At 45.8% G+C, this 20,218-nt stretch overlaps 26 non-coding genes across 26 annotated transcripts; 17 read left to right on the forward strand and 9 right to left on the reverse strand.

Annotated features, from left to right (window-relative positions):
* Window positions 1-473: 473 nt before the first annotated feature.
* Window positions 474-546, reverse strand: trnak-cuu. The gene has a single exon. It is a non-coding gene; the product is annotated as a tRNA-Ile (tRNA).
* A 167-nt stretch (window positions 547-713) lies between these two features.
* On the forward strand, window positions 714-786 carry trnav-cac. The gene has a single exon. It is a non-coding gene; the product is annotated as a tRNA-Val (tRNA).
* A 249-nt stretch (window positions 787-1,035) lies between these two features.
* trnav-aac lies at window positions 1,036-1,108 on the forward strand. The gene has a single exon. It is a non-coding gene; the product is annotated as a tRNA-Val (tRNA).
* Window positions 1,109-2,122: 1,014 nt separating this feature from the next.
* Window positions 2,123-2,195, reverse strand: trnam-cau. The gene has a single exon. It is a non-coding gene; the product is annotated as a tRNA-Met (tRNA).
* Window positions 2,196-2,362: 167 nt separating this feature from the next.
* On the forward strand, window positions 2,363-2,466 carry trnav-cac. Its single transcript has 2 exons — window positions 2,363-2,399; window positions 2,431-2,466. It is a non-coding gene; the product is annotated as a tRNA-Val (tRNA).
* Window positions 2,467-2,715: 249 nt separating this feature from the next.
* On the forward strand, window positions 2,716-2,788 carry trnav-aac. The gene has a single exon. It is a non-coding gene; the product is annotated as a tRNA-Val (tRNA).
* A 1,014-nt stretch (window positions 2,789-3,802) lies between these two features.
* On the reverse strand, window positions 3,803-3,875 carry trnam-cau. The gene has a single exon. It is a non-coding gene; the product is annotated as a tRNA-Met (tRNA).
* A 167-nt stretch (window positions 3,876-4,042) lies between these two features.
* Window positions 4,043-4,115, forward strand: trnav-cac. Its single transcript has one exon. It is a non-coding gene; the product is annotated as a tRNA-Val (tRNA).
* A 249-nt stretch (window positions 4,116-4,364) lies between these two features.
* Window positions 4,365-4,437, forward strand: trnav-aac. Its single transcript has one exon. It is a non-coding gene; the product is annotated as a tRNA-Val (tRNA).
* A 1,014-nt stretch (window positions 4,438-5,451) lies between these two features.
* Window positions 5,452-5,524, reverse strand: trnam-cau. The gene has a single exon. It is a non-coding gene; the product is annotated as a tRNA-Met (tRNA).
* Window positions 5,525-5,691: 167 nt separating this feature from the next.
* On the forward strand, window positions 5,692-5,809 carry trnav-cac. The gene is made up of 2 exons: window positions 5,692-5,728; window positions 5,774-5,809. It is a non-coding gene; the product is annotated as a tRNA-Val (tRNA).
* Window positions 5,810-6,058: 249 nt separating this feature from the next.
* On the forward strand, window positions 6,059-6,131 carry trnav-aac. The gene has a single exon. It is a non-coding gene; the product is annotated as a tRNA-Val (tRNA).
* A 1,014-nt stretch (window positions 6,132-7,145) lies between these two features.
* Window positions 7,146-7,218, reverse strand: trnam-cau. Its single transcript has one exon. It is a non-coding gene; the product is annotated as a tRNA-Met (tRNA).
* A 168-nt stretch (window positions 7,219-7,386) lies between these two features.
* On the forward strand, window positions 7,387-7,459 carry trnav-cac. Its single transcript has one exon. It is a non-coding gene; the product is annotated as a tRNA-Met (tRNA).
* A 360-nt stretch (window positions 7,460-7,819) lies between these two features.
* Window positions 7,820-7,892, forward strand: trnav-aac. Its single transcript has one exon. It is a non-coding gene; the product is annotated as a tRNA-Val (tRNA).
* A 1,014-nt stretch (window positions 7,893-8,906) lies between these two features.
* On the reverse strand, window positions 8,907-8,979 carry trnam-cau. The gene has a single exon. It is a non-coding gene; the product is annotated as a tRNA-Met (tRNA).
* Window positions 8,980-9,146: 167 nt separating this feature from the next.
* trnav-aac lies at window positions 9,147-9,267 on the forward strand. The gene is made up of 2 exons: window positions 9,147-9,183; window positions 9,232-9,267. It is a non-coding gene; the product is annotated as a tRNA-Val (tRNA).
* A 249-nt stretch (window positions 9,268-9,516) lies between these two features.
* trnav-aac lies at window positions 9,517-9,589 on the forward strand. Its single transcript has one exon. It is a non-coding gene; the product is annotated as a tRNA-Val (tRNA).
* A 1,014-nt stretch (window positions 9,590-10,603) lies between these two features.
* Window positions 10,604-10,676, reverse strand: trnam-cau. The gene has a single exon. It is a non-coding gene; the product is annotated as a tRNA-Met (tRNA).
* A 167-nt stretch (window positions 10,677-10,843) lies between these two features.
* trnav-cac lies at window positions 10,844-10,916 on the forward strand. Its single transcript has one exon. It is a non-coding gene; the product is annotated as a tRNA-Val (tRNA).
* A 434-nt stretch (window positions 10,917-11,350) lies between these two features.
* On the forward strand, window positions 11,351-11,423 carry trnav-aac. Its single transcript has one exon. It is a non-coding gene; the product is annotated as a tRNA-Val (tRNA).
* Window positions 11,424-12,437: 1,014 nt separating this feature from the next.
* Window positions 12,438-12,510, reverse strand: trnam-cau. The gene has a single exon. It is a non-coding gene; the product is annotated as a tRNA-Met (tRNA).
* A 167-nt stretch (window positions 12,511-12,677) lies between these two features.
* Window positions 12,678-12,750, forward strand: trnam-cau. Its single transcript has one exon. It is a non-coding gene; the product is annotated as a tRNA-Met (tRNA).
* Window positions 12,751-12,999: 249 nt separating this feature from the next.
* On the forward strand, window positions 13,000-13,072 carry trnav-aac. The gene has a single exon. It is a non-coding gene; the product is annotated as a tRNA-Val (tRNA).
* A 1,014-nt stretch (window positions 13,073-14,086) lies between these two features.
* trnam-cau lies at window positions 14,087-14,159 on the reverse strand. Its single transcript has one exon. It is a non-coding gene; the product is annotated as a tRNA-Met (tRNA).
* Window positions 14,160-14,326: 167 nt separating this feature from the next.
* Window positions 14,327-14,399, forward strand: trnav-cac. Its single transcript has one exon. It is a non-coding gene; the product is annotated as a tRNA-Val (tRNA).
* Window positions 14,400-20,218: the final 5,819 nt, after the last annotated feature.

Below are 20,218 nucleotides of genomic sequence, written 5' to 3' on the forward strand. Positions count from 1 at the left end.
TTACAGTTGGGTCTTTTGTTATGCTTTGCCACGCCCTTACTGCAGCTGTCTTCAGTTGTCCTCTGTTTGTGGGTCTATCTGCCTTAAGTTTTGGCTTCAGCAAATGAAAAGCATGCTCCATCGGATTGAGATCAGGTGATTGACTCGGCCATTGCAGAATATACCATTTGCTCTCGCAGTATGTTTTGGGTCATTGTCCATGTGTAAAGTGAAGCGCCATCCAATCAAGTTTGCTGAATTTGGCTGAATCTGAGCAGACAATATGTCACTACACACTTCATCTGGCTGCTTCTGTCACATTGTCACTAAACACTTTTGGCAAAGTCAATTCTGGCCTTTCTATTCTTGAGGCTTATGAATTGTTGGCAAGTTGTGCTGAATCCCCTGTGTCTGCTTTCTTGAAGTCTTGTCTTTATGGTGGTGTGGATGGCGACTGAACGTGTCAGGCCTTATAGAAACCGCTTCAAAAGCCATGCCCCCTGTGAGGATCGAACTCACGACCTTCAGATTATAAGACTGACGCGCTACCTACTGCGCTAAGGAGGCAGCACGAGGGATTGGGGGACAGAGTGATACAGATAAAAGTGGAGTAACATTAGACAAGTTTTGAAAAGGGCGTTCGCTTCTGTCACGGGTCACACCATTTTGAGTACGTCTCACCAAGTTGACCAAATGATCAGGAAGGATCCTGATCGTCCTCAGGCACCCTTCCAGTTTCCGTAGTGTAGTGGTTATCACGTTCGCCTCACACGCGAAAGGTCCCCGGTTCGAGACCGGGCGGAAACACTTCTTTTTCACCCATGCAATAGTGACCAGGTACCATGTGCTTTGCGTTGCCTTAGGTGCCCAAAATGTCTTTCGTAAGCCACCTGAAATTTGTGCCATTAAAAACTACTAGGCCACACCCACGGACGTTAGTTTCTTCTCGCAAGGAGTTTAGATCTGCAACAACTCCAGATGACATCCTCGATTTAGAATATGACCAAACCATGCATGATTTTGGACGGATCCTGATCAGGGCTGAGGGCTGTACCGGTTTCCGTAGTGTAGTGGTTATCACGTTCGCCTCACACGCGAAAGGTCCCCGGTTCGAGACCGGGCGGAAACACATTTTCCGCAAATGATACACTAACCTCAGAGAAAAGAAATATGGCTCACGGCTACTGAGTGTTAACAAAGCGTCCGACCATGCAGCAGTTTGCTTTGTATTGCATGGGGCCACATTTATGTCAGTCTTGCTGCTAATTTGTGCCTAGGGTAAACAGTTGAATTCAACCCAGTGGCTAAAAACTGGAATTTGCCCCTTTGTTTCTCCATCCCTTGAAGGAGAAGTCCGTATTTAGTCGACTCTTCTCCAGATCTTTATCCCAATGTCTTTGGAGTGGACACTAGAAAACCACCGGACAAGAGAAAATCGCCGGCAAGACGTGGATAATAACAAACTACTCGGCTAGTAGCCCGTCTCAAATAACATCTTTCCCCAACAGGGTTTATAAGAAAATGTGCCTTTTCTGAATTGAAACGGTGAAAATGTCACAAATCAACACACAGCTGGCCCTTCAGAGCTTTGTGAACAACAAATGGCAACAGAGTGCAATCTAATCAAGAGCGTAGGGCTGCAGAGCTTGTTTTGGATACTAGGGAACTATTTACAGTTGGGTCTTTTGTTATGCTTTGCCACGCCCTTACTGCAGCTGTCTTCAGTTGTCCTCTGTTTGTGGGTCTATCTGCCTTAAGTTTTGGCTTCAGCAAATGAAAAGCATGCTCCATCGGATTGAGATCAGGTGATTGACTCGGCCATTGCAGAATATTCCATTTGCTCTCGCAGTATGTTTTGGGTCATTGTCCATGTGTAAAGTGAAGCGCCATCCAATCAAGTTTGCTGAATTTGGCTGAATCTGAGCAGACAATATGTCACTACACACTTCATCTGGCTGCTTCTGTCACATTGTCACTAAACACTTTTGGCAAAGTCAATTCTGGCCTTTCTATTCTTGAGGCTTATGAATTGTTGGCAAGTTGTGCTGAATCCCCTGTGTCTGCTTTCTTGAAGTCTTGTCTTTATGGTGGTGTGGATGGCGACTGAACGTGTCAGGCCTTATAGAAACCGCTTCAAAAGCCATGCCCCCTGTGAGGATCGAACTCACGACCTTCAGATTATGAGACTGACGCGCTACCTACTGCGCTAAGGAGGCAGATTGCAGGATTGGGGGACAGAGTGATACAGATAAAAGTGGAGTAACATTAGATAAGTTTTGAAAAGGGCGTTCGCTTCTGTCACGGGTCACACCATTTTGAGTACGTCTCACCAAGTTGACCAAATGATCAGGAAGGATCCTGATCGTCCTCAGGCACCCTTCCAGTTTCCGTAGTGTAGTGGTTATCACGTTCGCCTCACACGCGAAAGGTCCCCGGATTCGAGACGCCACACGCGAAAGGTCCCCGGTTCGAGACCGGGCGGAAACACTTCTTTTTCACCCATGCAATAGTGACCAGGTACCATGTGCTTTGCGTTGCCTTAGGTGCCCAAAATGTCTTTCGTAAGCCACCTGAAATTTGTGCCATTAAAAACTACTAGGCCACACCCACGGACGCTAGTTTCTTCTCGCAAGGAGTTTAGATCTGCAACAACTCCAGATGACATCCTCGATTTAGAATATGACCAAACCATGCATGATTTTGGACGGATCCTGATCAGGGCTGAGGGCTGTACCGGTTTCCGTAGTGTAGTGGTTATCACGTTCGCCTCACACGCGAAAGGTCCCCGGTTCGAGACCGGGCGGAAACACATTTTCCGCAAATGATACACTAACCTCAGAGAAAAGAAATATGGCTCACGGCTACTGAGTGTTAACAAAGCGTCCGACCATGCAGCGGTTTGCTTTGTATTGCATGGGGCCACATTTATGTCAGTCTTGCTGCTAATTTGTGCCTAGGGTAAACAGTTGAATTCAACCCAGTGGCTAAAAACTGGAATTTGCCCCTTTGTTTCTCCATCCCTTGAAGGAGAAGTCCGTATTTAGTCGACTCTTCTCCAGATCTTTATCCCAATGTCTTTGGAGTGGACACTAGAAAACCACCGGACAAGAGAAAATCGCCGGCAAGACGTGGATAATAACAAACTACTCGGCTAGTAGCCCGTCTCAAATAACATCTTTCCCCAACAGGGTTTATAAGAAAATGTGCCTTTTCTGAATTGAAACGGTGAAAATGTCACAAATCAACACACAGCTGGCCCTTCAGAGCTTTGTGAACAACAAATGGCAACAGAGTGCAATCTAATCAAGAGCGTAGGGCTGCAGAGCTTGTTTTGGATACTAGGGAACTATTTACAGTTGGGTCTTTTGTTATGCTTTGCCACGCCCTTACTGCAGCTGTCTTCAGTTGTCCTCTGTTTGTGGGTCTATCTGCCTTAAGTTTTGGCTTCAGCAAATGAAAAGCATGCTCCATCGGATTGAGATCAGGTGATTGACTCGGCCATTGCAGAATATTCCATTTGCTCTCGCAGTATGTTTTGGGTCATTGTCCATGTGTAAAGTGAAGCGCCATCCAATCAAGTTTGCTGAATTTGGCTGAATCTGAGCAGACAATATGTCACTACACACTTCATCTGGCTGCTTCTGTCACATTGTCACTAAACACTTTTGGCAAAGTCAATTCTGGCCTTTCTATTCTTGAGGCTTATGAATTGTTGGCAAGTTGTGCTGAATCCCCTGTGTCTGCTTTCTTGAAGTCTTGTCTTTATGGTGGTGTGGATGGCGACTGAACGTGTCAGGCCTTATAGAAACCGCTTCAAAAGCCATGCCCCCTGTGAGGATCGAACTCACGACCTTCAGATTATGAGACTGACGCGCTACCTACTGCGCTAAGGAGGCAGCACGCAGGATTGGGGGACAGAGTGATACAGATAAAAGTGGAGTAACATTAGACAAGTTTTGAAAAGGGCGTTCGCTTCTGTCACGGGTCACACCATTTTGAGTACGTCTCACCAAGTTGACCAAATGATCAGGAAGGATCCTGATCGTCCTCAGGCACCCTTCCAGTTTCCGTAGTGTAGTGGTTATCACGTTCGCCTCACACGCGAAAGGTCCCCGGTTCGAGACCGGGCGGAAACACTTCTTTTTCCCCCATGCAATAGTGACCAGGTACCATGTGCTTTGCGTTGCCTTAGGTGCCCAAAATGTCTTTCGTAAGCCACCTGAAATTTGTGCCATTAAAAACTACTAGGCCACACCCACGGACGTTAGTTTCTTCTCGCAAGGAGTTTAGATCTGCAACAACTCCAGATGACATCCTCGATTTAGAATATGACCAAACCATGCATGATTTTGGACGGATCCTGATCAGGGCTGAGGGCTGTACCGGTTTCCGTAGTGTAGTGGTTATCACGTTCGCCTAACACGCGAAAGGTCCCCGGTTCGAGACCGGGCGGAAACACATTTTCCGCAAATGATACACTAACCTCAGAGAAAAGAAATATGGCTCACGGCTACTGAGTGTTAACAAAGCGTCCGACCATGCAGCGGTTTGCTTTGTATTGCATGGGGCCACATTTATGTCAGTCTTGCTGCTAATTTGTGCCTAGGGTAAACAGTTGAATTCAACCCAGTGGCTAAAAACTGGAATTTGCCCCTTTGTTTCTCCATCCCTTGAAGGAGAAGTCCGTATTTAGTCGACTCTTCTCCAGATCTTTATCCCAATGTCTTTGGAGTGGACACTAGAAAACCACCGGACAAGAGAAAATCGCCGGCAAGACGTGGATGATAACAAACTACTCGGCTAGTAGCCCGTCTCAAATAACATCTTTCCCCAACAGCGTTTATAAGAAAATGTGCCTTTTCTGAATTGAAACGGTGAAAATGTCACAAATCAACACACAGCTGGCCCTTCAGAGCTTTGTGAACAACAAATGGCAACAGAGTGCAATCTAATCAAGAGCGTAGGGCTGCAGAGCTTGTTTTGGATACTAGGGAACTATTTACAGTTGGGTCTTTTGTTATGCTTTGCCACGCCCTTACTGCAGCTGTCTTCAGTTGTCCTCTGTTTGTGGGTCTATCTGCCTTAAGTTTTGGCTTCAGCAAATGAAAAGCATGCTCCATCGGATTGAGATCAGGTGATTGACTCGGCCATTGCAGAATATACCATTTGCTCTCGCAGTATGTTTTGGGTCATTGTCCATGTGTAAAGTGAAGCGCCATCCAATCAAGTTTGCTGAATTTGGCTGAATCTGAGCAGACAATATGTCACTACACACTTCATCTGGCTGCTTCTGTCACATTGTCACTAAACACTTTTGGCAAAGTCAATTCTGGCCTTTCTATTCTTGAGGCTTATGAATTGTTGGCAAGTTGTGCTGAATCCCCTGTGTCTGCTTTCTTGAAGTCTTGTCTTTATGGTGGTGTGGATGGCGACTGAACGTGTCAGGCCTTATAGAAACCGCTTCAAAAGCCATGCCCCCTGTGAGGATCGAACTCACGACCTTCAGATTATGAGACTGACGCGCTACCTACTGCGCTAAGGAGGCAGCACGCAGGATTGGGGGACAGAGTGATACAGATAAAAGTGGAGTAACATTAGACAAGTTTTGAAAAGGGCGTTCGCTTCTGTCACGGGTCACACCATTTTGAGTACGTCTCACCAAGTTGACCAAATGATCAGGAAGGATCCTGATCGTCCTCAGGCACCCTTCCAGTTTCCGTAGTGTAGTGGTTATCACGTTCGCCTCACACGCGAAAGGGGCCCCGGTTGTAGTGGTTATCACGTTCGCCTCACACGCGAAAGGTCCCCGGTTCGAGACCGGGCGGAAACACTTCTTTTTCACCCATGCAATAGTGACCAGGTACCATGTGCTTTGCGTTGCCTTAGGTGCCCAAAATGTCTTTCGTAAGCCACCTGAAATTTGTGCCATTAAAAACTACTAGGCCACACCCACGGACGTTAGTTTCTTCTCGCAAGGAGTTTAGATCTGCAACAACTCCAGATGACATCCTCGATTTAGAATATGACCAAACCATGCATGATTTTGGACGGATCCTGATCAGGGCTGAGGGCTGTACCGGTTTCCGTAGTGTAGTGGTTATCACGTTCGCCTAACACGCGAAAGGTCCCCGGTTCGAGACCGGGCGGAAACACATTTTCCGCAAATGATACACTAACCTCAGAGAAAAGAAATATGGCTCACGGCTACTGAGTGTTAACAAAGCGTCCGACCATGCAGCAGTTTGCTTTGTATTGCATGGGGCCACATTTATGTCAGTCTTGCTGCTAATTTGTGCCTAGGGTAAACAGTTGAATTCAACCCAGTGGCTAAAAACTGGAATTTGCCCCTTTGTTTCTCCATCCCTTGAAGGAGAAGTCCGTATTTAGTCGACTCTTCTCCAGATCTTTATCCCAATGTCTTTGGAGTGGACACTAGAAAACCACCGGACAAGAGAAAATCGCCGGCAAGACGTGGATAATAACAAACTACTCGGCTAGTAGCCCGTCTCAAATAACATCTTTCCCCAACAGGGTTTATAAGAAAATGTGCCTTTTCTGAATTGAAACGGTGAAAATGTCACAAATCAACACACAGCTGGCCCTTCAGAGCTTTGTGAACAACAAATGGCAACAGAGTGCAATCTAATCAAGAGCGTAGGGCTGCAGAGCTTGTTTTGGATACTAGGGAACTATTTACAGTTGGGTCTTTTGTTATGCTTTGCCACGCCCTTACTGCAGCTGTCTTCAGTTGTCCTCTGTTTGTGGGTCTATCTGCCTTAAGTTTTGGCTTCAGCAAATGAAAAGCATGCTCCATCGGATTGAGATCAGGTGATTGACTCGGCCATTGCAGAATATTCCATTTGCTCTCGCAGTATGTTTTGGGTCATTGTCCATGTGTAAAGTGAAGCGCCATCCAATCAAGTTTGCTGAATTTGGCTGAATCTGAGCAGACAATATGTCACTACACACTTCATCTGGCTGCTTCTGTCACATTGTCACTAAACACTTTTGGCAAAGTCAATTCTGGCCTTTCTATTCTTGAGGCTTATGAATTGTTGGCAAGTTGTGCTGAATCCCCTGTGTCTGCTTTCTTGAAGTCTTGTCTTTATGGTGGTGTGGATGGCGACTGAACGTGTCAGGCCTTATAGAAACCGCTTCAAAAGCCATGCCCCCTGTGAGGATCGAACTCACGACCTTCAGATTATGAGACTGACGCGCTACCTACTGCGCTAAGGAGGCAGCATTGCAGGATTGGGGGACAGAGTGATACAGATAAAAGTGGAGTAACATTAGATAAGTTTTGAAAAGGGCGTTCGCTTCTGTCACGGGTCACACCATTTTGAGTACGTCTCACCAAGTTGACCAAATGATCAGGAAGGATCCTGATCGTCCTCAGGCACCCTTCCAGTTTCCGTAGTGTAGTGGTTATCACGTTCGCCTCATACGCGAAAGGTCCCCGGTTCGAGACCGGGCGGAAACACTTCTTTTTCCCCCATGCAATAGTGACCAGGTACCATGTGCTTTGCGTTGCCTTAGGTATCACGTTCGCCTCACACGCGAAAGGTCCCCGGTTCGAGACCGGGCGGAAACACTTCTTTTTCACCCATGCAATAGTGACCAGGTACCATGTGCTTTGCGTTGCCTTAGGTGCCCAAAATGTCTTTCGTAAGCCACCTGAAATTTGTGCCATTAAAAACTACTAGGCCACACCCACGGACGCTAGTTTCTTCTCGCAAGGAGTTTAGATCTGCAACAACTCCAGATGACATCCTCGATTTAGAATATGACCAAACCATGCATGATTTTGGACGGATCCTGATCAGGGCTGAGGGCTGTACCGGTTTCCGTAGTGTAGTGGTTATCACGTTCGCCTAACACGCGAAAGGTCCCCGGTTCGAGACCGGGCGGAAACACATTTTCCGCAAATGATACACTAACCTCAGAGAAAAGAAATATGGCTCACGGCTACTGAGTGTTAACAAAGCGTCCGACCATGCAGCAGTTTGCTTTGTATTGCATGGGGCCACATTTATGTCAGTCTTGCTGCTAATTTGTGCCTAGGGTAAACAGTTGAATTCAACCCAGTGGCTAAAAACTGGAATTTGCCCCTTTGTTTCTCCATCCCTTGAAGGAGAAGTCCGTATTTAGTCGACTCTTCTCCAGATCTTTATCCCAATGTCTTTGGAGTGGACACTAGAAAACCACCGGACAAGAGAAAATCGCCGGCAAGACGTGGATGATAACAAACTACTCGGCTAGTAGCCCGTCTCAAATAACATCTTTCCCCAACAGCGTTTATAAGAAAATGTGCCTTTTCTGAATTGAAACGGTGAAAATGTCACAAATCAACACACAGCTGGCCCTTCAGAGCTTTGTGAACAACAAATGGCAACAGAGTGCAATCTAATCAAGAGCGTAGGGCTGCAGAGCTTGTTTTGGATACTAGGGAACTATTTACAGTTGGGTCTTTTGTTATGCTTTGCCACGCCCTTACTGCAGCTGTCTTCAGTTGTCCTCTGTTTGTGGGTCTATCTGCCTTAAGTTTTGGCTTCAGCAAATGAAAAGCATGCTCCATCGGATTGAGATCAGGTGATTGACTCGGCCATTGCAGAATATTCCATTTGCTCTCGCAGTATGTTTTGGGTCATTGTCCATGTGTAAAGTGAAGCGCCATCCAATCAAGTTTGCTGAATTTGGCTGAATCTGAGCAGACAATATGTCACTACACACTTCATCTGGCTGCTTCTGTCACATTGTCACTAAACACTTTTGGCAAAGTCAATTCTGGCCTTTCTATTCTTGAGGCTTATGAATTGTTGGCAAGTTGTGCTGAATCCCCTGTGTCTGCTTTCTTGAAGTCTTGTCTTTATGGTGGTGTGGATGGCGACTGAACGTGTCAGGCCTTATAGAAACCGCTTCAAAAGCCATGCCCCCTGTGAGGATCGAACTCACGACCTTCAGATTATGAGACTGACGCGCTACCTACTGCGCTAAGGAGGCAGCATGCAGGATTGGGGGACAGAGTGATACAGATAAAAGTGGAGTAACATTAGATAAGTTTTGAAAAGGGCGTTCGCTTCTGTCACGGGTCACACCATTTTGAGTACGTCTCACCAAGTTGACCAAATGATCAGGAAGGATCCTGATCGTCCTCAGGCACCCTTCCAGTTTCCGTAGTGTAGTGGTTATCACGTTCGCCTAACACGCGAAAGGTCCCCGGTTCGAGACCGGGCAGATCACGTTCGCCTCACACGCGAAAGGTCCCCGGTTCGAGACCGGGCGGAAACACTTCTTTTTCACCCATGCAATAGTGACCAGGTACCATGTGCTTTGCGTTGCCTTAGGTGCCCAAAATGTCTTTCGTAAGCCACCTGAAATTTGTGCCATTAAAAACTACTAGGCCACACCCACGGACGCTAGTTTCTTCTCGCAAGGAGTTTAGATCTGCAACAACTCCAGATGACATCCTCGATTTAGAATATGACCAAACCATGCATGATTTTGGACGGATCCTGATCAGGGCTGCGGGCTGTACCGGTTTCCGTAGTGTAGTGGTTATCACGTTCGCCTAACACGCGAAAGGTCCCCGGTTCGAGACCGGGCGGAAACACATTTTCCGCAAATGATACACTAACCTCAGAGAAAAGAAATATGGCTCACGGCTACTGAGTGTTAACAAAGCGTCCGACCATGCAGCAGTTTGCTTTGTATTGCATGGGGCCACATTTATGTCAGTCTTGCTGCTAATTTGTGCCTAGGGTAAACAGTTGAATTCAACCCAGTGGCTAAAAACTGGAATTTGCCCCTTTGTTTCTCCATCCCTTGAAGGAGAAGTCCGTATTTAGTCGACTCTTCTCCAGATCTTTATCCCAATGTCTTTGGAGTGGACACTAGAAAACCACCGGACAAGAGAAAATCGCCGGCAAGACGTGGATAATAACAAACTACTCGGCTAGTAGCCCGTCTCAAATAACATCTTTCCCCAACAGGGTTTATAAGAAAATGTGCCTTTTCTGAATTGAAACGGTGAAAATGTCACAAATCAACAAACAGCTGGCCCTTCAGAGCTTTGTGAACAACAAATGGCAACAGAGTGCAATCTAATCAAGAGCGTAGGGCTGCAGAGCTTGTTTTGGATACTAGGGAACTATTTACAGTTGGGTCTTTTGTTATGCTTTGCCACGCCCTTACTGCAGCTGTCTTCAGTTGTCCTCTGTTTGTGGGTCTATCTGCCTTAAGTTTTGGCTTCAGCAAATGAAAAGCATGCTCCATCGGATTGAGATCAGGTGATTGACTCGGCCATTGCAGAATATTCCATTTGCTCTCGCAGTATGTTTTGGGTCATTGTCCATGTGTAAAGTGAAGCGCCATCCAATCAAGTTTGCTGAATTTGGCTGAATCTGAGCAGACAATATGTCACTACACACTTCATCTGGCTGCTTCTGTCACATTGTCACTAAACACTTTTGGCAAAGTCAATTCTGGCCTTTCTATTCTTGAGGCTTATGAATTGTTGGCAAGTTGTGCTGAATCCCCTGTGTCTGCTTTCTTGAAGTCTTGTCTTTATGGTGGTGTGGATGGCGACTGAACGTGTCAGGCCTTATAGAAACCGCTTCAAAAGCCATGCCCCCTGTGAGGATCGAACTCACGACCTTCAGATTATGAGACTGACGCGCTACCTACTGCGCTAAGGAGGCAGCATGCAGGATTGGGGGACAGAGTGATACAGATAAAAGTGGAGTAACATTAGATAAGTTTTGAAAAGGGCGTTCGCTTCTGTCACGGGTCACACCATTTTGAGTACGTCTCACCAAGTTGACCAAATGATCAGGAAGGATCCTGATCGTCCTCAGGCACCCTTCCAGTTTCCGTAGTGTAGTGGTTATCACGTTCGCCTCACACGCGAAAGGTCCCCGGTTCGAGACCGGGCGGAAACACTTCTTTTTCACCCATGCAATAGTGACCAGGTACCATGTGCTTTGCGTTGCCTTAGGTGCCCAAAATGTCTTTCGTAAGCCACCTGAAATTTGTGCCATTAAAAACTACTAGGCCACACCCACGGACGCTAGTTTCTTCTCGCAAGGAGTTTAGAAGGTCCCCGGTTCGAGACCGGGCGGAAACACTTCTTTTTCACCCATGCAATAGTGACCAGGTACCATGTGCTTTGCGTTGCCTTAGGTGCCCAAAATGTCTTTCGTAAGCCACCTGAAATTTGTGCCATTAAAAACTACTAGGCCACACCCACGGACGCTAGTTTCTTCTCGCAAGGAGTTTAGATCTGCAACAACTCCAGATGACATCCTCGATTTAGAATATGACCAAACCATGCATGATTTTGGACGGATCCTGATCAGGGCTGAGGGCTGTACAGGTTTCCGTAGTGTAGTGGTTATCACGTTCGCCTAACACGCGAAAGGTCCCCGGTTCGAGACCGGGCGGAAACACATTTTCCGCAAATGATACACTAACCTCAGAGAAAAGAAATATGGCTCACGGCTACTGAGTGTTAACAAAGCGTCCGACCATGCAGCAGTTTGCTTTGTATTGCATGGGGCCACATTTATGTCAGTCTTGCTGCTAATTTGTGCCTAGGGTAAACAGTTGAATTCAACCCAGTGGCTAAAAACTGGAATTTGCCCCTTTGTTTCTCCATCCCTTGAAGGAGAAGTCCGTATTTAGTCGACTCTTCTCCAGATCTTTATCCCAATGTCTTTGGAGTGGACACTAGAAAACCACCGGACAAGAGAAAATCGCCGGCAAGACGTGGATAATAACAAACTACTCGGCTAGTAGCCCGTCTCAAATAACATCTTTCCCCAACAGGGTTTATAAGAAAATGTGCCTTTTCTGAATTGAAACGGTGAAAATGTCACAAATCAACACACAGCTGGCCCTTCAGAGCTTTGTGAACAACAAATGGCAACAGAGTGCAATCTAATCAAGAGCGTAGGGCTGCAGAGCTTGTTTTGGATACTAGGGAACTATTTACAGTTGGGTCTTTTGTTATGCTTTGCCACGCCCTTACTGCAGCTGTCTTCAGTTGTCCTCTGTTTGTGGGTCTATCTGCCTTAAGTTTTGGCTTCAGCAAATGAAAAGCATGCTCCATCGGATTGAGATCAGGTGATTGACTCGGCCATTGCAGAATATTCCATTTGCTCTCGCAGTATGTTTTGGGTCATTGTCCATGTGTAAAGTGAAGCGCCATCCAATCAAGTTTGCTGAATTTGGCTGAATCTGAGCAGACAATATGTCACTACACACTTCATCTGGCTGCTTCTGTCACATTGTCACTAAACACTTTTGGCAAAGTCAATTCTGGCCTTTCTATTCTTGAGGCTTATGAATTGTTGGCAAGTTGTGCTGAATCCCCTGTGTCTGCTTTCTTGAAGTCTTGTCTTTATGGTGGTGTGGATGGCGACTGAACGTGTCAGGCCTTATAGAAACCGCTTCAAAAGCCATGCCCCCTGTGAGGATCGAACTCACGACCTTCAGATTATGAGACTGACGCGCTACCTACTGCGCTAAGGAGGCAGCACGCAGGATTGGGGGACAGAGTGATACAGATAAAAGTGGAGTAACATTAGATAAGTTTTGAAAAGGGCGTTCGCTTCTGTCACGGGTCACACCATTTTGAGTACGTCTCACCAAGTTGACCAAATGATCAGGAAGGATCCTGATCGTCCTCAGGCACCCTTCCAGTTTCCGTAGTGTAGTGGTTATCACGTTCGCCTCATACGCGAAAGGTCCCCGGTTCGAGACCGGGCGGAAACACTTCTTTTTCCCCCATGCAATAGTGACCAGGTACCATGTGCTTTGCGTTGCCTTAGGTGCCCAAAATGTCTTTCGTAAGCCACCTGAAATTTGTGCCATTAAAAACTACTAGGCCACACCCACGGACGCTAGTTTCTTCTCGCAAGGAGTTTAGATCTGCAACAACTCCAGATGACATCCTCGATTTAGAATATGACCAAACCATGCATGATTTTGGACGGATCCTGATCAGGGCTGAGGGCTGTACAGGTTTCCGTAGTGTAGTGGTTATCACGTTCGCCTAACACGCGAAAGGTCCCCGGTTCGAGACCGGGCGGAAACACATTTTCCGCAAATGATACACTAACCTCAGAGAAAAGAAATATGGCTCACGGCTACTGAGTGTTAACAAAGCGTCCGACCATGCAGCAGTTTGCTTTGTATTGCATGGGGCCACATTTATGTCAGTCTTGCTGCTAATTTGTGCCTAGGGTAAACAGTTGAAATCAACCCAGTGGCTAAAAACTGGAATTTGCCCCTTTGTTTCTCCATCCCTTGAAGGAGAAGTCCGTATTTAGTCGACTCTTCTCCAGGTCTTTATCCCAATGTCTTTGGAGTGGACACTAGAAAACCACCGGACAAGAGAAAATCGCCGGCAAGACGTGGATAATAACAAACTACTCGGCTAGTAGCCCGTCTCAAATAACATCTTTCCCCAACAGCGTTTATAAGAAAATGTGCCTTTTCTGAATTGAAACGGTGAAAATGTCACAAATCAACACACAGCTGGCCCTTCAGAGCTTTGTGAACAACAAATGGCAACAGAGTGCAATCTAATCAAGAGCGTAGGGCTGCAGAGCTTGTTTTGGATACTAGGGAACTATTTACAGTTGGGTCTTTTGTTATGCTTTGCCACGCCCTTACTGCAGCTGTCTTCAGTTGTCCTCTGTTTGTGGGTCTATCTGCCTTAAGTTTTGGCTTCAGCAAATGAAAAGCATGCTCCATCGGATTGAGATCAGGTGATTGACTCGGCCATTGCAGAATATTCCATTTGCTCTCGCAGTATGTTTTGGGTCATTGTCCATGTGTAAAGTGAAGCGCCATCCAATCAAGTTTGCTGAATTTGGCTGAATCTGAGCAGACAATATGTCACTACACACTTCATCTGGCTGCTTCTGTCACATTGTCACTAAACACTTTTGGCAAAGTCAATTCTGGCCTTTCTATTCTTGAGGCTTATGAATTGTTGGCAAGTTGTGCTGAATCCCCTGTGTCTGCTTTCTTGAAGTCTTGTCTTTATGGTGGTGTGGACGGCGACTCAACGTGTCAGGCCTTATAGAAACCGCTTCAAAAGCCATGCCCCCTGTGAGGATCGAACTCACGACCTTCAGATTATGAGACTGACGCGCTACCTACTGCGCTAAGGAGGCAGCACGCAGGATTGGGGGACAGAGTGATACAGATAAAAGTGGAGTAACATTAGACAAGTTTTGAAAAGGGCGTTCGCTTCTGTCACGGGTCACACCATTTTGAGTACGTCTCACCAAGTTGACCAAATGATCAGGAAGGATCCTGATCGTCCTCAGGCACCCTTCCAGTTTCCGTAGTGTAGTGGTTATCACGTTCGCCTCACACGCGAAAGGTCCCCGGTTCGAGACCGGGTGGAAACACTTCTTTTTCACCCATGCAATAGTGACCAGGTACCATGTGCTTTGCGTTGCCTTAGGTGCCCAAAATGTCTTTCGTAAGCCACCTGAAATTTGTGCCATTAAAAACTACTAGGCCACACCCACGGACGTTAGTTTCTTCTCGCAAGGAGTTTAGATCTGCAGATTGAAGGAGAAGTCCGTATTTTGTCGACTCTTCTCCAGAGCCCATCTAGTAGCCCATCTCAAATAACATCTTTCCCCAACAGCGTTTATAAGAAAATAAGCTGTGTTTGCTTCTGTCACGGGTCACACCATTTTGATTATGTCTCACCAAGTTGGCCAATTCATCAGGAAGGATCCTGATCGTTCCCAACCACCCTTCCAGGTTCCATATTGGACATCACGTTCTCTTCACATGCGGGGGAAATGTGTTTCCCCCCAGTCTCGAACCGGGGACCTTTCGCGTGTGAGGCGGAAGTTACTACCACGACACTACGGAAACCGGTACAGTCCCTGGCCATGATCAGGATCCTTCCAGATTCATGCATGGAGGGTGTGTTCCATCTACAGGGTGCCACAAGGGACACAGTCGAATGCCTTCTCCAAATCCACAAAACACATGTGGATGTTTTGGGCAAACTCCCATGAACCCTCAATCACCCTGTCGAGGGTATAGAGCTGGTCCAGTGTTCCACAGCCCGGACGAAAACCACACTGTTCCTCCTGAATCCGAGGTTCTACTATCGGCCGTATTCTCCTCTCCTGAACCCTGGCATAGACTTTCCCTGGGAGGCTGAGAAGTGTGATCCCCCTATACTTCTTAAAAAGAGGGACCACCACCCCGGTCTACCATCCCAAAGCCACTGTCCCTGACCACCACACGATGATGCACAGGCGTGTCAAACAAGACAGCCCCACAACATCCAGATACTTGAGGTACTCAATCTTATCCACCCCCGGTGCCTTGCCACCGAGTTGTTTCTTGACCACCTTGTCCTTGATTTCAAGTGTAATTCACTTTCACCACACTCTCCCTCATTACACAAATACATATCACCTGAAAATGATTCAATCCAATGATAATTCAAGTTTATATGGTTTGAAGTTGGAAAATGTGCATAGAAATAATGATACGATTAGAATACTCACTTGCCTAATAATTGTGCATGCAGTGTATAGACTAGACCCAGTCTACTCATATTGAAAGTAGACCAAGTATTTAATTATGAAAGACCTGCAATCACATAAAAAGCGTATATCTGATCTTTAGAAGGCTTAAATGTCCAGGGTACATAACAAATGCATCAAGAAGTTTAATGAGAGCAAGTACCACTTTAAGTACCAGCTCATTCACTTTCAATCTTGGAAGGGGACATTAAAAGATTATTCAAGAGAGAGAAACCCGCAACAGGGCCTGACGGTGTCTCCCCATCCACTCTAAAGCACTGCAGTTCTGATCTACTAGACCGATTGCAGTTTGCCTACAGAGCGAACAGGTCTGTGGACCAAGGCCGTAGCCATGGAGTCACTATTGGGGGGGGACCAAATCAGTAGGGGGTCCCCCCAGAAAGACATTCAAAAATGTTTAAAATATTTGTTAGACACTTAACCATTCAAATTTCACAATCACAGTGTTGGTTTTATTCCTACAACTTCATAATACATGTTGCTCCAGGACCATGTGCCCTGTAGTTAGTTGGTTACCCAAAGACAGAATATTCCCCTGCCCCCATCCTTTGATCTAACCCTAACCTCAATGGCACCTGTGCATATACCTAACCTCAGTGGGGCCTATCCCTAAACCTAACCTCAGTTGTGCCAACATTAAGTATGATTTCGTAGGAACACCAAAATGGTCATATCAGATCAGTCATCAATATTTGCTCCTTTTCTCACTCACCTCCATGTCACCAGCTCTGCCTGCCCAGTTGACATGCTCATGCCCTCTCTCTCCCTCTCTCTCTTTACTCTGAACACACCAGAGTGAACATGATATAATAATTATCAGTAAACAAGTGGTGTTTCTTGCCATGTTGTTCAGGAATGGATTACTAACCATTTCTGATCTGAATGGCAATGATTATTGTATCAATAAAAATGCTCCTCCACATCGAGAGGGGTCAGCTGAGGTGGCTTGGGCATCTGTTTCGGATGCCTCCGGAACGCCTTCTTGGGAAGGTGTTCCGGTCCCGTCCCACCGGGAGGAGACCCCGGGGAAGACCTAGGACACGCTGGAGGGACTATATCTCCCGGCTGGCCTGGGAACGCCTCGGTGGCCCCCCCGGAAGAGCTGGAGGAAGTGTCTGGGGAGAGGGAAGTCTGGGCATCTCTGCTTAGACTGCTGCCCCCGCGACCTGGCCCTGGATGAAGCGGAAGAAGATGAATGAATGAATGAGATAAATGAGAGACAGTACAGTGTTTGACATTGACTGTACCTACCAACAGCAATCGACCAACGGCTTCTGCTGGGGTACAGCAACAGCTGTACCTCCAGTCACTATTCTGTCGGACTTATATCTGATTTGTGGTAGGACTGATTAGTGTCATCGGAACAACGTTGAGCTCAATGCCCTAAAGACTGTGGGGATGATAGTAGACTTCAGATGAAGCCCAGCTGCCCTCCCCCCATTGCCTTGGGTGGCTCCCCAGTCACCTCAGTTGAGTCGCTTTCGCTTTCTGTACACCACCATTGCCCAGAACCTCAAGTGGGAGCTGAACATCACCTCTCTTACAAAGAAAACACAGCAGAGGATGTACTTCCTTCAGCAGCTGAAAAGTTCAACATGCCAACGACTATAATGATGCACTTCTACACTGTCATCATAGAGTCCATCCCAACCTCCTCCATCACTGTCTGAAGAGAGAGCGATTGGCTGCAATCTCTATATGATCTACACACCTCCAGGACACAGAGTCAAATGGCAATAATTGGGTCTGATCTCTCTCATCCTGGAAATTGACTATTCAGTGCTCGCCCCTCTGGCAGAAGGTTGAGGTCTATCAGGGCCAAAACCTCTCGCCATAATAGCAGTTTCTTTCCAACAGCAGTAGGCCTCATGATAATGAACCCGGAAAAACAAATTGACGAGCACGCTCCCCACATACACACACAAGCTTAAAATTGAAAAATCTATAACCCTTTCCAACATACACAACCCAATCCTCAATTGGACAAATCTCTTACCCCTCCCCTGTGGTAATATTACTTTGTTACAGTATTCAAGTAGTTTTGTGGAGTATTTGTACTTAAGTATTTATATTTCTGTCAACTTTAACCTTTACTTCACAATTTGAGGCACATCACCCACAATCCCTACACAAGCCCACCCCAGCCCACGGGCATTGGAGAATACTTGTGGCTGTTTCACGGTGGAAAATAAAACAAAAACTGCAGCATGTCACTGATTTTCATTCTTTTGAAGTTTTACTCATGAAAGTAAACCAGGTTGATAAATCGTTTTACATAGCTTCTATTTACAGGCCCCCCAGGCCATACACAATGTTCCTCAATGAGTTTCCAGAATTCATGTCTAACCTTGTAGCCATGGCAGATAGTAATCACATTTTTGGCGATTTCAATATTCATATGGAAAAGTCCAATGATCCTCTTCAAAAAGCCTTTGAAGCCATTATTGACTCAATGGGTTTTATCCAACATGTCTCAGGTCCAACACATTGCCACAATCACACATTAGATTTTGTCCTGTCACAAGAAATAGATATTGTAGATCTAATAAATTCCCCCCAAAATCCTGGATTATCGGATCACTGTCTTATTACATTTACAGTTAAAACAAGAAATCCACTTGCTCCGCAAACAATGAGTTTCAAAAGCCATACTATAGATTCTCTGACTACAAATAGATTCCTTGATATTCTTACAGAGTAAATAAATCTGCAAACGATCAAATTGAGGATCTAAACTCAACACTGCAAAATACTTTAGATACGGTTGCACCACTAAAAGCAAAAGAAATACGCAACAAGAAACTTGCTCCCTGGTACACAAACAATACTAGAGCACTCAAGCAAGCCTCCAGAAAATTGGAGCTAAAGTGGCGCTCCACCAAGTTGGAAGTATTCAGACTAGCCTGGATAGACAGTACACTACAATACCGAAAATCACTCACATTTGCTTGATCAGCTTATTTCTCCAACCTGATTGAGGTGAACAAAAACTATCGAAAATGTATCTTCAATACAGTTGCAAAGTTAACAAAAAAGCAATGCTCAACAAGTGAAGTGGGTCTTCACTTTAACTGAAATGAATACATGAACTACTTTGATGAAAAGATCATCACCATTAGAAAACATTAACTGACTCCTCTTTAAATTGTTATAGTCCCCAAAATCTCAGTTGTCCTGAGAAGGTCCTGAACCTCCCTGACCAGGTGTCAATGGGGACACTTACATTTTTTGATAATGTATTGCTCGACACATTCACTAAATTTGTAATGAGTTCTAAACCCACAAATTGTCAGCTAGACCCGATTCCAACAAAAGTACTTAAGGAGTTATTTCCTGTGCTATGTCTGCCAATGTTTAACATAATAAATTACTCCCTTTCCTCCCGATGTGCACCAAACTTACTAAAAATAGCTAAGTGGACATGTTCTATCCTGGTTTAAATCTTATTTATCTGAAATATATCAGTTTGTATGTGTGGATGGCATATCCTCTGACAAGGCAAAGGTATGCTTTGGTGTTTCTCAAGGTCCCGGTTCTGGGCCCATTATTGTCCTCACTTTGTATGCTTCCTCCAGAATCACAATGTCAACATTCACTGTTATGCTGATGACACACAGTTATATATTTCAATGAAGCATGGAGAAGCCCCAAAATTAGCTACTTTGGAAGCATGCGTTACAGATATTAGTTAGTGGATGACAGAGAACGTCTTGCTTTAAAACTATAGAAAAACAGAAATGCTCATTTTAGGACCCAAGAAACAAAGAGCTTTGTTATCAGATCTCACTGTAAACCTCAACAGCTGCATGGTCGTATCCCAAAAAACTGTAAGAAATCTCGGCATTACCCTTGGCCCTGACCTCTCCTTTGATGAAAATATGTCTTAAGTGTTGCTTTTTGTTTCATTTTCAAAAATCAGAAACCTTTTATCAAAAACTGAAGCAGAAAAACTAACTGGAATGCCCTCCCTCCAATGCCTCTCGGGAGCGGAGTCACTGGCTTGTTGTCTCTCTGTTGCGCACTTGTGCAATTGGGCTGTACTCTCCTGGCAATACTTGGCCCTCATGCAGGTTGGTTGCGGTTGGTGGGTGTCCCTTTGGTTGATGCTTGGCAATGTGGGTGGATTGATTTCCTGACTGTTGGGCCCTGTCCGGGGCCTCCCCCAGATAGGGCCACTGTGTCACTGGACCCCCGTCTCAGTCCCACGATCTTACGCTGCTATATTATTGTGCTGGGGGAGTAGGGTCAGTTCTCCTTCTCCACTAAGTTCTCCTTCTCCACTATAAATCCTTGTTGATATGAGGAATGCATTTTCTGAATTTTCCCAGTCTCTTCTCTTTTTGAACTTAGGAGGACATGAGGTCCTGGCTCACAACTGTGGAGTATCTGGCTTGAAAGACCCGTTGCTGTCCCTGTCCAAAGTCCTCCTGTTTGTGTTGCAGATCAAGACGATACTTGATGATTTCAGCTGCCACTCAAACCTTCACATGGCAACTCAAACCTTCAGCTCTCTCCAGAGTTTCTATGGGATTAATCCATTTATAACGTTTTTGACATGTATTTTCTGGATTTTGTTGTTGTTATTCTGTCTCTCACTGTTCAAATAAACCTACCATTAAAATTATAGACGGATCATTTCTTTGGCAGGGGTC

The sequence above is a fragment of the Esox lucius genome, chromosome 3 (genome assembly GCF_011004845.1).
Source record: "Esox lucius isolate fEsoLuc1 chromosome 3, fEsoLuc1.pri, whole genome shotgun sequence".
In the NCBI taxonomy this organism is placed as follows: Eukaryota; Metazoa; Chordata; class Actinopteri; order Esociformes; family Esocidae; genus Esox; species Esox lucius.